General features: G+C 42.8%; 1 long non-coding RNA gene across 2 annotated transcripts in view; it reads right to left on the bottom strand.

The window, feature by feature from the left end:
- The window catches only part of LOC137334128 (uncharacterized), an 84,023-nt gene extending 70,136 nt beyond the window's left edge, over positions 1-13,887 (bottom strand). For both annotated transcript variants that reach the window (XR_010966070.1, XR_010966071.1), the window contains exon 1: positions 13,647-13,887. This is a non-coding gene — a long non-coding RNA (uncharacterized lncRNA). The remainder of the gene's footprint in view (positions 1-13,646) is intronic.
- Between the last annotated feature and the right edge of the window lie 1,953 nt (positions 13,888-15,840).

Below are 15,840 nucleotides of genomic sequence, written 5' to 3'. Positions count from 1 at the left end.
CCAGCTGACAGATCTTACTGCGCATGTGCAGCCCGCCCGACGCGCAGATCAGCAGTGGGGAACCCGGAGGAGAAGGTAAGTGGATCCAATTAGGCTGCGATTGCTCGGGTGGCTGACTGATTTCGCCGGGCGCGTTACCCACGCACCCGATAGCCCCCCCGCCGAGTACCCACAGCCCTGGTAACATCGGGCCCATGAATTCTAAACTCAAACATGAGCCTAGCACTTATTGGCCTCAGTTTGCCACTTACATTTATAGTGACTGAGGAGAGTGCATTAAAAACTGAATGATAGAATAGCTGGACAGCACATTTTTTATTAGAATCAAAATAGTTTCCCAAAAAATCTGCAGGCCTTTGAATCTGATGTAAATATCAGGATCTGCCCACGGGGTCAGGACGAGGTTACCTAATTGAAATAAACAAGACTGGCTCTGTGCCACTCGCAGATATCCACCAGAGGCCATGCCTTCAGCTGGCAAGGCCTTAAGCTCTGGTATTCCCTCCCTCAACCTGTCCGCCTCTCTACCTCGCTCTCCTCCTTTAAGACGCTCCTTAAAACCTACCTCTTTGACCAAGCTTTTGGTCACCTGTCCTACTTTCTCCTAATGTGGCTCGATGTCGAATTTGGTTTGTTTACGCTCCTGTGAAGCGCCTTGGGACGTTTTACTACATTAAAGGCGCTATATAAATGCAAGTTGTTGTTGTTGATCTTCGGGGGGGGGCCAGGCCACTACCCAGGACCCCCAGGATAGTCCCCACTTCCATCGGACAGTGGGCTGGTACGCCTGCTGTCACTTGGCCTACAGACTCACCGTTCTTCTGGCAAGCTGGGGACAAGAAAACTCCCCAACTCCTCAAAACGACAGCCCTCAATTTCTACGGCTCCTTCCAGTCATCCACTGGAGATCTCTGTAATATCAGCCAGGGAGCTGTTTTTTTTTTTATTCGTTCATGGGATGTGGGCGTCGCTGGCGAGGCCAGCATTTATTGCCCATCCCTAATTGCCCTTGAGAAGGTGGTGGTGAGCCGCCTTCTTGAACTGCTGCAGTCCGTGTGGTGAAGGTTCTCCCACAGTGCTGTTAGGAAGGGAGTTCCAGGATTTTGACCCAGCGACGATGAAGGAACGGCGATATATTTCCAAGTCGGGATGGTGTGTGACTTGGAGGGGAACATGCAGGTGGTGTTGTTCCCATGTAACTGCTGCTCTTGTCTTCTAGCTGGTAGAGGTCGCGGGTTTGGGAGGTGCTGTCGAAGAAGCCTTGGCGAGTTCCTGCAGTGCATCCTGTGGATGGTACGCACTGCAGCCACTGTGCGCCGGTGGTGAAGGGAGTGAATGTTTAGGGTGGTGGATGGGGTGCCAATCAAGCGGCCTGCTTTGTCCCGGATGGTGTCGAGCTTCTTGAGTGTTGTTGGAGCTGCATTCATCCAAGCAAGTGGAGAGTATTCCATCACACTCCTGACTTGTGCCTTGTAGATGGTGGAAAGGCCTAGGGGAGTCAGGAGGTGAGTCACCCGCTGCAGAATACCCAGCCTCTGACCTGCTCTCGTAGCCACAGTATTTATATGGCTGGTCCAGTTAAGTTTCTGGTCAATGGTGACCCCCAGGATGTTGATGGTGGGGGATTCGGTGATGGTAATGCCGTTGAATGCCAAGGGGAGGTGGTTAGACTCTCTCTTGTTGGAGATGGTCATTGCCTGGCACTTGTCTGGCGCGAATGTTACTTGCCACTTATGAGGGAATGCATTCAACAGGTGACCGATGCCCTCTTCCGCAGGGCATCGAACTTCATCAAATCAAGGGACAGGGTCATCGGCTTCCACAGGCTTCTTGGCTTCACCAGGATGCAAGAGGTTAATGGAGATACCCACGTAACTCTGAAGACTCCACTCAAGGACTCTGGCAAATTTATCAACAGGAAAGGGTCCCACTCACTAAATGTGCAAATTGTCTGCGATTCCCAACAAAGTTTCCTGCGTGTAAACTCTGAGCATCGGGGAAGCTGTTACGACATCACTGACCTTTGCTCCCACCTCTGCTATCTACAAATTATCCAGCGGGGGGGGGACAAGGATGTGGCTGGATCCGACAGGACAAGGGCTGCTCCCTAAAGCCTCCAAAGAAATGCAGGATAGGTATTACTGCATACCTGCGGCAACCTGGCAGGTGGCGTAGACGACCATCGGGGTTCTGAAAGCTCGCTGGACAGGTCAGGGTGCGGGTGGTGGAGGGGGGGGGGGGTCCTATAGTACACCCCCAAAAAGGTGGGTAAAGATTGTTAGTGGTGTGCTGCGCATTGCTCAATTTTGCTCTGGACTTGGTGGACGGGAAGCCCATGGAACTGGAGGATCCCAACCTGCATGTCTCCAAGCCCAGAGGTGGTGGCCTCTCGGAGGAATGCAGGCTCGCAGCTGGTGGCACAGGTAATCAGCCGGGGATAACCTCCACCCAGGCAAACTCCTCCCCATCAAAAGCTCCGAATCAACCGGCATGAGGAAGTCTGAAACATTTATATCGTGGACTGATCCCCATGGGCTATGAACTCAAGGATCGGCAGGCAAGATAATGTAGCAAACAATAAATCTTTTATTCAGTGAAAAACTGCAATTAAACTTACGGTCAGCATGTCTTTAATTAACCCATGTCTTTCTGAGTGTTAATTTTATCCTGTATTCTAACCTCTGGGAGCTCACCCACTACCAATGTTAGGCTTTCTAGTCTATAGTTACCTGGTTTCTCCTTTTCTCTGTTCTTGAATGGTGGTGTTATATTAGCAGCTCTCCAGTCCCCTGGCACAACTTCCATATCCAAAGATGTTTGAAACATTGTGGTCAGAATCTGTATTATTTTCTCTCTGAATTCTAGGATGCATGCATCGGCGCCCAGTGCTTTTTCCACTTTGAGTTCCACTACATTTTTCATGGCTACTTCCTTACCTTTAGTAATCTGATCTAATTGCACCACCTCCTTCTCATGTAACCTTTCATTCCCACTGTCAGTCTTCTTTGAAAACCAAGGCAAAGCATTAATATAATATCCCCACCATTCCTTTATCTCCATGTGAGAAGATTTCTTTTTTCTTCTCCAATCGGTCCTACCCTTTCTTTAACTAACTATTCTTTTAATTTTGTATGTGTCAATAAACTCCTTTACTATTTCGTTTTACGTTCCCTGCCAATCATTTTAAACTTAAAAGCAAATGTGACTTGTAAAAGCTGCAGCCAATGTAGAGTGACAATTGTAAACAATTTTACAACACCAAGTTATAGTCCAACAAATTTATTTTAAATTTATTTTAAATTTATTTTAAATTTCACAAGCTTTCGGAGGCTTCCTCCTTCCTCAGGTGAATGTTGTGGAAACCACAACATTCACCTGAGGAAGGAGGAAGCCTCCGAAAGCTTGTGAAATTTAAAATAAAATTGCTGGACTATAACTTGGTGTTGTAAAATTGTTTACAATTGTCAACCCCAGTCCATCACCGGCATCTCCACATCAATGTAGAGTGAAACAAAGGAAGATAAGGTCTGGTTTATACATACCTGTCTCATATCTGCCTCTTGCAGACTTCCTTGCAACAAAACAACATTTTGTAAACTGATCCATCTTGTTTAACCAAATGAGATAGTCATCGATAACTCTTTGCTGTTTTCCCTGGTCCAACTACTACTGCTATTCTTCTGATCCTCCTATCTGTGCCAGTGAAATAACTGGTTTTATTCTAACAGCATGGAAAGTTTCGTAATTCATTCTATGACTGTCAAATTTGACACGGTATCTTGTGTCAATCCTGCCTCCCGTTCTGCTATCTTTTGTAAAATTTCTGCCTATCACGCCTTGGTCAGACCAAAGTGTCCCAAGTCAACTTTATCTCTGACTATGACCTCTGTAATTCCACTATTAGAACAGCCAAACATAACTTTGTTTGAAAAGAAGCCGCAATTGTTCCCATCCTGCTCCTCCAATAGTCGTTCCTTCATTGTCACCGGGTCAAAATCCTGGAACTCCGTACATAACAGCATTGTGGGTGCACCTTCACAACACGGACTGCAATGGTTCAAGAAGAAACCACAATCTTCTCAAGGGCAACTAGGGATGGGCAATAAATGACGGCCTTGCCAACGATGCCCACGTCCTGAGAATGAACTTTTAAAAAGACAATGCTGTTTCTCAAAATGTCTTTGAGTTCTCCTTTCCAGCCCTGTCCCATCCAAAAAACACAGTCCTGCTAAAGCAAAAGCTGATTTTTTTAGCTGACTATTCTCCTCTAATTTAGTTTTCAAAAACTTTCTTCTACTGCTCCACTTTATTCTACCATGACAATCGATATCAGTTTTATCCCACATGTCTATATTTACCGAGTATTCCTCACCTGGGACATAGGAACAGGAGTAGGCCATTTCGCCCCTCGACCATGTTCCGCATTCAATGAGATCATGACTGATCTGTGGCCTAACTTCGTATACCTGCCTTAGCCCCATATCCCTTAACTTTTGGTTAACAAAAATCTATCAATCTCAGATTTAAAATTAACAATCGAGCTAGCATCAACTGCCGTTTGTGGAAGAGAGTTCCAAACTTCTACCACCCTTTGCGTGTAGAAGTGTTTCCTAACTTCACTCCTGAAAGTCCGGGTTCTAATTTTTAGGCTATGTCCCCTAGTCCTAGACTCCCCAACCAGCAGAAATAGTTTCTCTCTATCTAACCTATCAGTTCCTCTTAATATCTTGAAAACTTCGATCAAATCACCCCTTAATCTTCTAATTCCAGGGAATACAACCCTAGTTTGTGAAATCTCTCCTCGTAATTTAACCCTTGGAGTCCAGGTATCATTTTAGTAAATCTATGCTGCACTCCCTCTAAGGCCAATATATCCTTCCTAAGGTGCAGTGCCCAGAACTGAACACAGTACTCCAGGTGTGGTCTAACCAGGGCTTTGTATAACTGTAGCATAACTTCTGCCCCTTGCATTCTAGCCCTCTAGAAATAAAGGGCAGCATTCCATTAGCCTTTTTGATTATTCTCTGTACGTCTCCATGACATTTTAATGATCTATGTATATGGACCCCTAAGTCTCTTTGGATCTCCACTGTTTCGAGCTTTTCACCATTTAGAAAGTACTCTGATCTATCCTTTTTAGGTCCAAAGTGGATGAGCTCACACTTGCCTACATTGAAATCCATTTGCCACAATTTTGCCCTTTCACTTAATCTATTAATATCTCTCTGTAATTTTATGCTTCCATCTACACTGCTAACAATGCTCCCTATCTTTGTGTCATTGGCAAACTTGGATATGTGGTTTTCTATCCCATCATCTATGCCATTAATAAATACAGTGTATAGTTGAGACCCCAACACAAATCCCTGTGGAATACCACTAGTCACATCCTGCCAATTTGAGTATCTGCCCATTATCCCTACTCTCTGTCTCCTGCCACTCAGACAATTTCCTAATCAGGTCAATTATTTGCCTTCAATTCCATGAGCTTCAACTTTAGCTAACAGTTTGTTATGAGGGACTTTATCAAAAGCCTTCTGGAAGTCCATATAAACAACATCCATAGACATTCCCCGGTTCACTACTTTAGTTACCTCTTCAAAAAATTCAATCAGGCATGACCTACCCTTTACAAATACATATTGGCTCTCTCTGATCAGCTGAACATTTTCATGGTGTTCAGTCACTTTATCCTTAATTATAGACTCTAGTAATTTCCCGACAACAGATGTAAGGCTAACTGGTGTATAATTCCCTGGTTTCCCTCTCTCAACTTTCTTAAATAGCGGAGTGACATGTATAAATTTGCAACCTAAAGGAACAGTTCCTGAATCGAGTGAACTTTGGAAGACTATAGTTAGGGCATCTACAATGTTCTCACCTACTTCCTTTAAAATCCTGGGATGGAAACCATCTGGTCCTGGGGATTTGTCACTCTTTAGTGCCATTATTTTCTTCATTACTGTTAATTTGCTCACATTAATTATGGTGTGTCCCTGTCCCTGATTCAAAATGAGTTTCCTTGGGGTGTCCAGCATGCTATCCTCTTCCTCTACTGTAAATACTGATGCAAAGTAATTATTTAACATGTCTGCCATTTCCTTATTTTCGTTTACAATATCACCATTATCAATTTTTAAGGTAGTCATGATGTGGAGATGCCGGTGATGGACTGGGGTTGACAATTGTAAACAATTTTACAACACCAAGTTATAGTCCAGCAATTGCTGGACTATAACTTGGTGTTGTAAAATTGTTTACAATTTTTAAGGGGCCCACAATGCTCTTGACCACCCTCTTTTTCCTTATATAATTGTGAAAATTTTTTGTGTTGATTTTGATATCCCTTGCAAGTTTCTTTTCATACTCCCTTTTGGGAGCTCTTACTATCTATTTTGTCACCCTTTGCTGTTCTTTGTATCTCTCCCAGTTGCTATTTTTTGCATTTTTGTATGTTTTTTCTTTTAGTTTTATGTTGTCCCTTACCTCTTTTGTCATCCATGGCATTTTTTTTGCAAGTAGAGTTCTTGCTCCTTGAGGTATAAACTGGTTCTGTATCACTTTAAATTATTTTTTGAACACCTCCTACTGATCTTCTGTTGTTTTATCCATTAACAGATTTGCCCAGTTTACTGTGGACAGTCTCTGTCCCATCCCATTGAAGTCGGCCTTAGCTAAATTTAGAATCTTAGTAGCTGTTACAGATTCTTCCATTCTCCTTTTCGAACACAAAGTTGAACTCGATCATATTATGATCGCTATTAGATGAATGTTCACGCACCGTCAGGCTGTTAACTAAACCTGGCATACGAGCATAAGAAATAGGAGCAGGAGTAGGCCACATGTCCCCTCAAGCCAGCTCTGCCATTCAATCAGATCAATGCTGATCTTCTACCTTAACTCCACTTTCTTGCCCAATCCCTATATCTCTTGATTCCCCTAGAGTCCAGAAATCTGTTTATCTCAGCCTTGAATAAATTCAACGACTCAGCATCCACATCCCTCTGGGGTAGAGAATTCCATAGATTCACAACCCTCTGAGTGAAGAAATTCCTCCTTATCTCAGTCTTAAATGGCCGACCCCTTATGCTGCAACTATGGCTGCTAGTTCTAGACTCACCACCCATGGGAAACAACTTCTCAGCGTCTACTCGATCAAGCCCCCTTATAATCTTATGTTTCAATTAGATCACCTCTCATTCTTTTAAACTCCAAAGAGTATAGGCCCATTCTGCTCAACCTCGCCTCATAGCACAACTCTCTCATCCCAGGAATTAATCTAGTGAACCTTCGCTGCACCGCGTCTAAGGCAAATATATCCTTCCTTAGATAAAGACACCAAAACTGTACACCAGGTGAAGTCTTACCAAAGCCCTGTCCAATTGTAGTAAGACTTCCTTACTTTTGTGCTCCAACCCCCTTGTAATAAGGGCCAAGATTCTATTTGCTTTCCTAATTGCTTGCTGTACCTGCATGCTAACTTTTTGTGTTTCTTGTACGAGGACACCCAAGTCTCTCTGAACACCAACATTTTATAGTTTCTCACCATTTAAAAATGTTCTTTTTTTTTCTTCCTACCAAAATGAATAACCTCACATTTCCCCATATTATACTCCATCTGTCACCTTCTTGCCCATTCACTTAACCTGTCCATATCCCATGGCAGACTCTTTGTGTCCTCCTCACAGCTTACTTTCCCACCTAGTTTTGTATCGTCAGCAAACTTGGATATATTACACTCGGTCCCTTCATCTAAGTCATTAATATGGATCGTAAATAGCTGAGGGCCAAGCATTGATCTTTGCGGCATCCCACTAGTTACAGCCTGCCAGCCTGAAAATGACCCATTTATCCCTACTCTGTTTTCTGTCCATTAACCAATCCTCTATCCATGCTAATATGTTACCCCCAACCCCATGAGCCCATATTTTGTGTAACAACCTTTTATGTGGCACCTTATCAAATGTTTTATGAAAATCCAAATATACGACATCCACTGGTTCCCCTTTATCTACCCTGCTAATTACATCTCAAAAAACTCTAAGAGGTTTGTCAAACACGACTTCCCTTTCATAAAACCATGTTGACTCTGCATAATCATAGAATCACAGAAAGATTACAGCATAGGAGGAGGCCATTTGGCCCATTGAGTCCACACCGGCTCTATGCAAGAACAATCCAGCTAGTCCCACTCCCCCTCCCCCGTAGCCCTGCAAATTTTTTCCTTTCAAGTACTTATCCAGTTCCCTTTTGAAGGCCATGATCGAATCTGCCCCCACCACCCCCTCGGGCAGTGCATTCCAGATCCTAACCACTCGCTGTGTAAAAAGGTTTTTCCTCATGTCACCTTTAGTTCTTTTGCCAATCATCTTCAATCTATGTCCTCTGGTTCTTGACCCTTCACCAATGGGAACAGTTTCGTTCTATCTACTCTGTATAGATCCTTCATGATTTTGAATACCTCTATCAAATCTCCTCACAACCGTCTCTGTTCCAAGGACAACAACCCCAGCTTCTCCAGTCTATCCACATAACTAAAGTCCCTCATTCCTGGAATCATTCTTATAAATCTCTTCTGCACCCTCTCTAAGGCCTTCACATCTTTCCTAAAGTGCAGTGCCCAGACCTGGATACAATGCTCCAGACCGAACCAGTGTTTTATAAAGGTTCATCATGACTTCCATACTTTTGTACTCTATGCCTCTATTTATAAAGCCCAGGATCCCGTATGCTTTTTTAATCACTTTCTCAACCTGCCCTGCCACCTTCAACGATTTGTGCACATATACCCCCAGATCTCTCTGTTCCTGTACCCATTTTAGAGTTGTGCCCTCTAGTTTAGATTGCGTCTCCTCGTTCTCCCTACCAAAATGTATCACTTCGCATTTTTCTGCATTAAATTTCATCTGCCATGTGTCTGCCCATGCCACCAGCCTGTTTATATCCTCTTGAAGTCTATCACTATCCTCCTCACTGTTTACTACTCTTCCAAGTTTTGTGTCATTTGCAAATTTTGAAATTGTGCCCTGTACACCCAAGTCCAAGTCATTAATATATATCAAGAAGTGGTCCTAATACAGACCCCTGGGGAACACCACTGTACACCTCCCTGCAGTCTGAAAAACAACCGTTCACCACTACTCTCTGTTTCCTGCCACTTAGCCAATTCTGTACCCATGTTGCTACTGCCCTCTTTATTCCATGGGCTGCAATCTTGATGATAAGCCTACCATGCGGCATTTTATCAAACGTCTTTTGAAAGTCTATACACCACATGAACTGCATTGCCCTCATCAACTTCTCTGTTACCTCATCAAAAAACTCTATCAGGTTAGTTAAACATGATTTGCCTTTAACAAATCCGTGCTGGCTTTCCCAAATCAATCTACTCTCGTCCAAGTGACTGTTAATTCTGTCCCGGATTAGCGTTTCTAAAAGTTTCACCACCACTGAGGTTAAACTGACTAGTCTATAGTTGCTGGGTTTATCCTTACATCCTTTTTTGAACAAGGGTGTAACATTTGCAATTCTCCAGTCCTCTGGCACCACCCTGTATCCACAATTTCCACCCTTACTTCCCTCAGCAACCTAGGATGCATCCCATCTGGACCAGGTGACTTATCTACTTTAAGTACAGCTAGCCTTTCTAGTACCTCCTCTTTAGCAATTTTTAGCCCATCCAGTATCTCAACTATATCTTCCCTTACTGAGACTGTGGCAGTATCTTCTTCTTTGGTAAAGACAGAGGCAAAGTATTCATTTAGTACCTCGGCCATCCCCTTTGCCTCAATGAGTAGATCTCCTTTATGGTCCCTAATCGGCTCCACCCTCCTCTTACTACCCATTTACTGTTTACATGTCTGTAGAAGACTTTTGGATTCCCTTTTATGTTGGCCGCCAGTCTATTCTCACATTCTCACACTTTATCTTTGCCCCTCTTATTTCCTTTTTCACTTCCCCTCTGAACTTTCTATACTCTGCCTGGTTCTCACTTGTGTTTTCAACCTGACATCTGTCTTTTTTCCATTTCATCTTACTCACTATCTCTTTTGTCATCCAGGGAGCTCTGGGTTTAGTTGCCCTACCTTTCTGCCTTGCGGGAATGTGCCTAGACTGTACCCGAACCATCTCCTCTTTAAAGGCCGCCCACTGTTCAATTACAGTTTTGTCTGGCAATCTCTGATTCCAATTTACCCGGGCCAGATCTGTTCTCAGCCCATTGAAATTGGCCTTCCTCCAATTGAGTATTTTTACTTTAGAGTGGTCCATGTCCTTTTCCATAGCTATTCTAAACCTTATGATACTATGAATGCTGCTCCCTAAAAGCTCCCCCACTGACAATTGCTCCACTTGGCCCACCCCATTCCCCAGAACCAAATCCAGCAATGCCTCCTTCCTCATTGGGCTGGAAATGTAGTCGTTAAGAAAGTTATCCTGAACACATTTCAAAATTTCACCCCACTTTGCCCGTTGTATTATTATTGTAATCCCAGTCTATATTAGGATAGTTGAAGTCCCCAATTATCACTACTCTATAGCTTTTGCACCTCTCTGTAATTTTCCTGCAAATTTGCTCCTCTATAATCCTTCCCATATCATATTATAATATATAATTATAATATATTAATATATTAATTATAATCATATTATGATTTTCTAAGTGCTCTGTTACCACTTCCTTAATAATGGATTCCAGCATTTTCCCGATGACTGATGTCAGGCTAACTGGCCTGTAGTTCTTTGTTTTCTCTCTCCCTCCTTTCTTGATTAACGGGGTCACATTTGTTACCTTCCAATCCACTGCAACTGTTTTAGAATCTAGGGATTTTTGGAAGATCATAACCACTGCATTCACTATCTCTGCAGCCATCTCTTTTAGAACCCTTGGATGTAGGCCATCAGGTCCAGTGGATTTATCAGCTTTTAGTCCCATTTGTTTCTGAAGTACTTTTTCTCTACTGATATTAATTACTTTAAGTTCCTCACTCTATAGACCTTTGGTTCCCTGGTATTTCTGGTATGTTTTTGTGTCTTCTACTGTGAAGACAGATACAAAATATTTGTTTAATGCATCTGCCATTTCCTGATTCCCCATTATAATTTCTCCTGTCTCAGCCTCCAAAGGACCAATGTTTACTTTTGTTACTCTCTTCCTTTTTACAAACTTGTAGAAGCTCTTACAATTCATTTTTATATCTCTTTCTAGTTTACTTTCATATTCTATTTTCTCTCTTTTTATCAATTTTTTTGGTGGTTACTCTTCTTGGCAACATTATAGGCCTCTTCTTTTAATCTAATACTATCCTTAACTTCTTTAGTTAGCCAAGGGTGGATCACTTTTCCCGTGGAGTTTTTATTTCTCAATAGAATGTATATTTTTTGAGAATATTGAAATGTTTGCCATTGCTTTTCAACCGTCATACCCTTTAATTTGGTTTCCCAATCTACCTTAGCCAACTCGCCCCTCATACCTATATAATTGGCTTTATTTAAGTTTAAGACTCTAGTTTCTGACTTAAATTTGTCACTCTAAAACTCAATGTGAAATTCTATCATATTATGATCAGTCTTCCCCAGAGGATCTCTTACTGTGAGATTACTAATTAACCCTGTCTCATTACATAACACAAGATCTAAGAAAGCCTGATCTCTGGTTGGTTCCATGATGTATTGTTCTAGGAAACCGTCTCAAATGCATTCCATGAACTCGTCCTCCAAACTACCTTTGCCAATTAGATTTGCCCAGTCTATATGAAGATTAAAGTCCTCCACGATCATTGCAATACCTTTGTTACAAGCTCCTATTATTTCATGATTAGTACCCTGTCCAACAGTATTGCTACTATTAGGGGGCCTATAAACTACTCCCACCAGTGTTTTCTGCCTCTTGTTATTTCTTATTTCCACCCAGACTGATTCTACTTCCTGATCTTCCGAGTCAAGATCCTTTCTCACCAATGCCTTTATGTCATCCTTTATTATTAGGGCTACACCCCCTCCCTTTCCATTCTGCCTGTCTTTTCTAAACGTTATGTACCCTAGAATATTTAGTTCCCAACCTTGATCACTTTGCAACCATGTCTCTGTTGGCTCATTACTCATTATTAAATCTAATATGGCCTGCCCCCTCATTGGTTCCAAGACTTATTGTTGCAGAAAGCTGTCCTGAACACACTCAAGAAATTTGCTACCTTCCTGACATGAGTCAAGTAAGGCCTCATTACATTCAAAATATGCTGTTCATCAGTAACACCTTCCAGTTTTGACAAAATATCCACACTCGAAACAGTGACTTGTCTGTTCTGACCTGCTGATTGTGATCAGCATTTTCTGTTTTTCTTCCTGCATCTAAGGTACCTTTATACATTGAATTGTTATTAAATATAAAAGGGTCGCATAGGAACAGGAGTAGGCCATTCAGCCCCTCGAGTCTGTGCCGCCATTCAATTAGATCATGGCTGATCTGTACCTCAACCCCATTTTAATGTCTCGTTTTAATGTTTTTTTTGTTGCGTTGTTGATATTTTTATTTGTTCGGTAGATGTGGACGATTGTGAAATTAGGGTTCGGGAGCATGGGAATCAATGTGTGATGTGTTAGGTTTGAAAGAGAGGCACCCTGATTGTGTCACTACAAGTGCAGCTCAGGACAATCATACTAATCAGCTGTCTCATCCAGCATCTGTGCGTGTCTGTCAGGCTCATACTCTGGATTTTTTGTTAATAACGCTGCAAAAATATTTTGAATCTAATGATGGTTACCCAACAACTCTGTGGAACAGAACCACAGCTATAAATAACTAATCATCAGTGAGTAACATAAAAAAGGATAATCTGCTGGTGTGTTTATTTTTACAAGAGACAAAAAAAAGCAGTGCTAAGATTATCTTGACTGTATTAATTTTAACAGTTCTGGCATCTTGGTTCTTTCAGCTCAAAGAATAAAAGTTGGAAGGCAGACAGGGATAAACTTTCATCTGTACTGCTTAGGCATAAAGCATTGCCTGGGAGGCGTGCAGAATGGAAAAAATCTGGCAGGGAGGATCGCACACCCACAGCCGATCCCGCCCGATTTTCCCTGCATTTAAATTAACAGAAGGAGAAGCAGGCAGGCTCCATTAACCAGTGTGCAATCCTCCCTGCTCAATTCTCTTCCCGGCCAGACATGAATTCATGCCCAGGAAGTACAAATAAAAATTCACCCCACAGAGTACACAGCAGGTATTACAGAAACAGGTGGGTTTTCATAACTAATTTTCCTTCAAGAAACTTTGTGTTCTTTTTCATTCAATTTCCAGCTTAACATTATTAAAGGTTTTGCTGCTATGAATCTGACAGACTTGCAGAGTGTTTGGCCAGAAATTGAAGACTTCGACCTACCAGGATTGAGATCCAGATCATCTTTTCATCAGCATTCAAAAGACGTGGGAAAGTATTGTTTGAACTCATCTGTTATTTTAATCTTCTCCATTCTACACCTGAAGGATTGAGTGAGGGTATTTCTACAGTAACTTGTCAAATATTTAACTTTCAGTGCCTAACAACTTACAACATCAAGACTTTGAGAGTTATGTGAATAGAAAAAGTGTCACAATTCGTTATCCTGATGGCTAGACTGGTAAATTTACTGCCTGGTGCGGTACTCACCAGTGGAAAGCTGGCTGGTTCAATCCTGAATTAGCAGATATCAACATCGATGGTGGTTGGAGTGCAATAATTGTCCTCAGAAAGCCGGGGCTTGAGAGGGGAGAATTTAAAAAATCAGCATTATAGGTGGAACCCGTGTGGCCATCAGAACCCCTCATGACAACTCCAAAGCATAAAGAAAGACTTGCGTTTATATAGCACCTTTCACGACCTCAGGATATCCTGGGGTGCTTTGCAGCCAATGAAGTAATTTTGAAGTGTAGTAACTGTTGTAATGTAGGAAACGCAGCAGCCAATTTGTGCACTGCAAGATCTCACAAACAGCAATGTGATAATGACCAGATAATCTGTTTTTGGTGATGTTGGTTGCGGGATAAATATTGGCCAGGACACCCGGGAGAACTCCCCTGTTTTCATTGAAATAGTCCCATGGGATCTTTTGCACCCACCTGAAAGGGCAGCATGCAGCACTCCCTCAGTACTGTGCTGGAATGTCAGCCTAGATTTTGTGCTAAAGTCTCCGGAGTGGGACTTGAGCCTGCAACCTTCTGACTCAGAGGCGAAAGTGCTAGCAATGAGGCAAGGCTGCATGAACTAGAAAGGATATCACTCCATTAATGTGCAGGTGGTTTCTGGCCACAACAATGTCATCATGTCTGATATCCAGGGATAATGCTTACATTCGCCAACAGTTCCCAGTGTCTCCATTATTTGAAGGTGGCAATAGAATGTCTAGGCGGCTCTTGGGATACCAGGTCTGCCTTTTACAACCATGGCTCCTGACCCCAATTACAAACCCCGACACAACAGCGAAGTGCAGATAAAATGATGCTCGTCCCACCACCCAAGTAACTGTTGAGCACACGGTTAGGATGGTCAAACAACGATTACATTATTAGGACTAATCAGCTGCAGGAGTGTGCAAACTTATTACTGTCTGCTGTGTGCTACACAGTTTCACAATACAATGAAGAATGAGCATGCAGCTGGAGGATGAGGAGCCCTTGTGACAGCAGCCCCTGCAAAGGAGGCAAGGAAAAGGAGGACACAGAGGTGGAGGGTCATGAGGATCAGGCATGGAGAATGAATCAATACACTGTAATTCAGAACTACTTCGCATATGTGACATCTATTCCCACCTACTATCATATCTTTCATCTTCCTAAGCAATAGCACATTCCCTGTTCTCATGTTGACCTGGCAAGTTGCCCACCATTCGCCACACTTATAGCCTTCACCCACCCCTCCAAAACAGCATGAAACACTAAATGAAGAGGAAGCTAAAGTTTCATAATTTTATTTTAAGTGCCTACATAAAATTGATCTTATCTGTATACTCTGTGCTTGATTTTCTGATTAACTTTAAATGGTAACCAAGTTCTCATTGAATGGAGGGAGACATGTGGTGGAAGGAAGAGGTAAGGTGCTTGAACCTGCTGGAACAACATGCTCGTGATCCTCTGAGTGCAATGGCCCCAGATATCCCTGCAACAGCTGGAAACATGTGTCTGCACGCTTTTAGGTACTTGCTCAATCTTTTGTGGGGATTGGCTGCAGTGGGAGAATGTGTAGCCACGTTGAGAAGAAGCCACATCATTTGCCATTTCTGCAGCCATGACACCAATACCAGAAGCTCATCAGCTGTGTGAGAACAGTGTGTAGGAAAACTCCTTATGTGGATCACCTGCAGTGCTCTTTCCAAGCAATCTCCAAGTCTGTTCCATCCGGCACTAATAGACTCCCGTAAGTGGGTGTCCAGGATCTGAATAATAGCAACTGTAGAACTTGTGAGAGAACTCTGTACTTGGTTCCTCATCACTTTCTGACTTCCATGAAAGTGGCCATGAAGATGTCACTTGCTTCATGGAACTATGTCCAAGAATGTACGGCAGAGCACTTTGAACAAGTGCTGCATGCTGCTCACAGCAAACACCAAGGTTGAACTTAATGCTTTGTGCTGTTGCACCAACTAGTGTCTGGAGGCAGGTCCAGTAGGACACCAATTCCTTGCTCATGCTGTGAGCACATAACATCTTCCTCTCCTGACCCATTCGTTTGCTCCTCCTCACTTGCAAATATTGCTTCATAAGGTGTCCTTTCTTCAATCCTACCTACTGCCTGTTTCCAGAATGTTGGTGGCTTGAGCTGGTATTGGGTGCAGGGAGAACGCTTCATGCAACTAGTCATGATATGT

This window comes from Heptranchias perlo, chromosome 17 (genome assembly GCF_035084215.1).
Source record: "Heptranchias perlo isolate sHepPer1 chromosome 17, sHepPer1.hap1, whole genome shotgun sequence".
NCBI lineage: Eukaryota > Metazoa > Chordata > Chondrichthyes > Hexanchiformes > Hexanchidae > Heptranchias > Heptranchias perlo.
The sequence above is the reverse complement of the archived record's forward strand: the minus strand, read 5'-3'. Positions and strand labels throughout refer to the sequence as shown.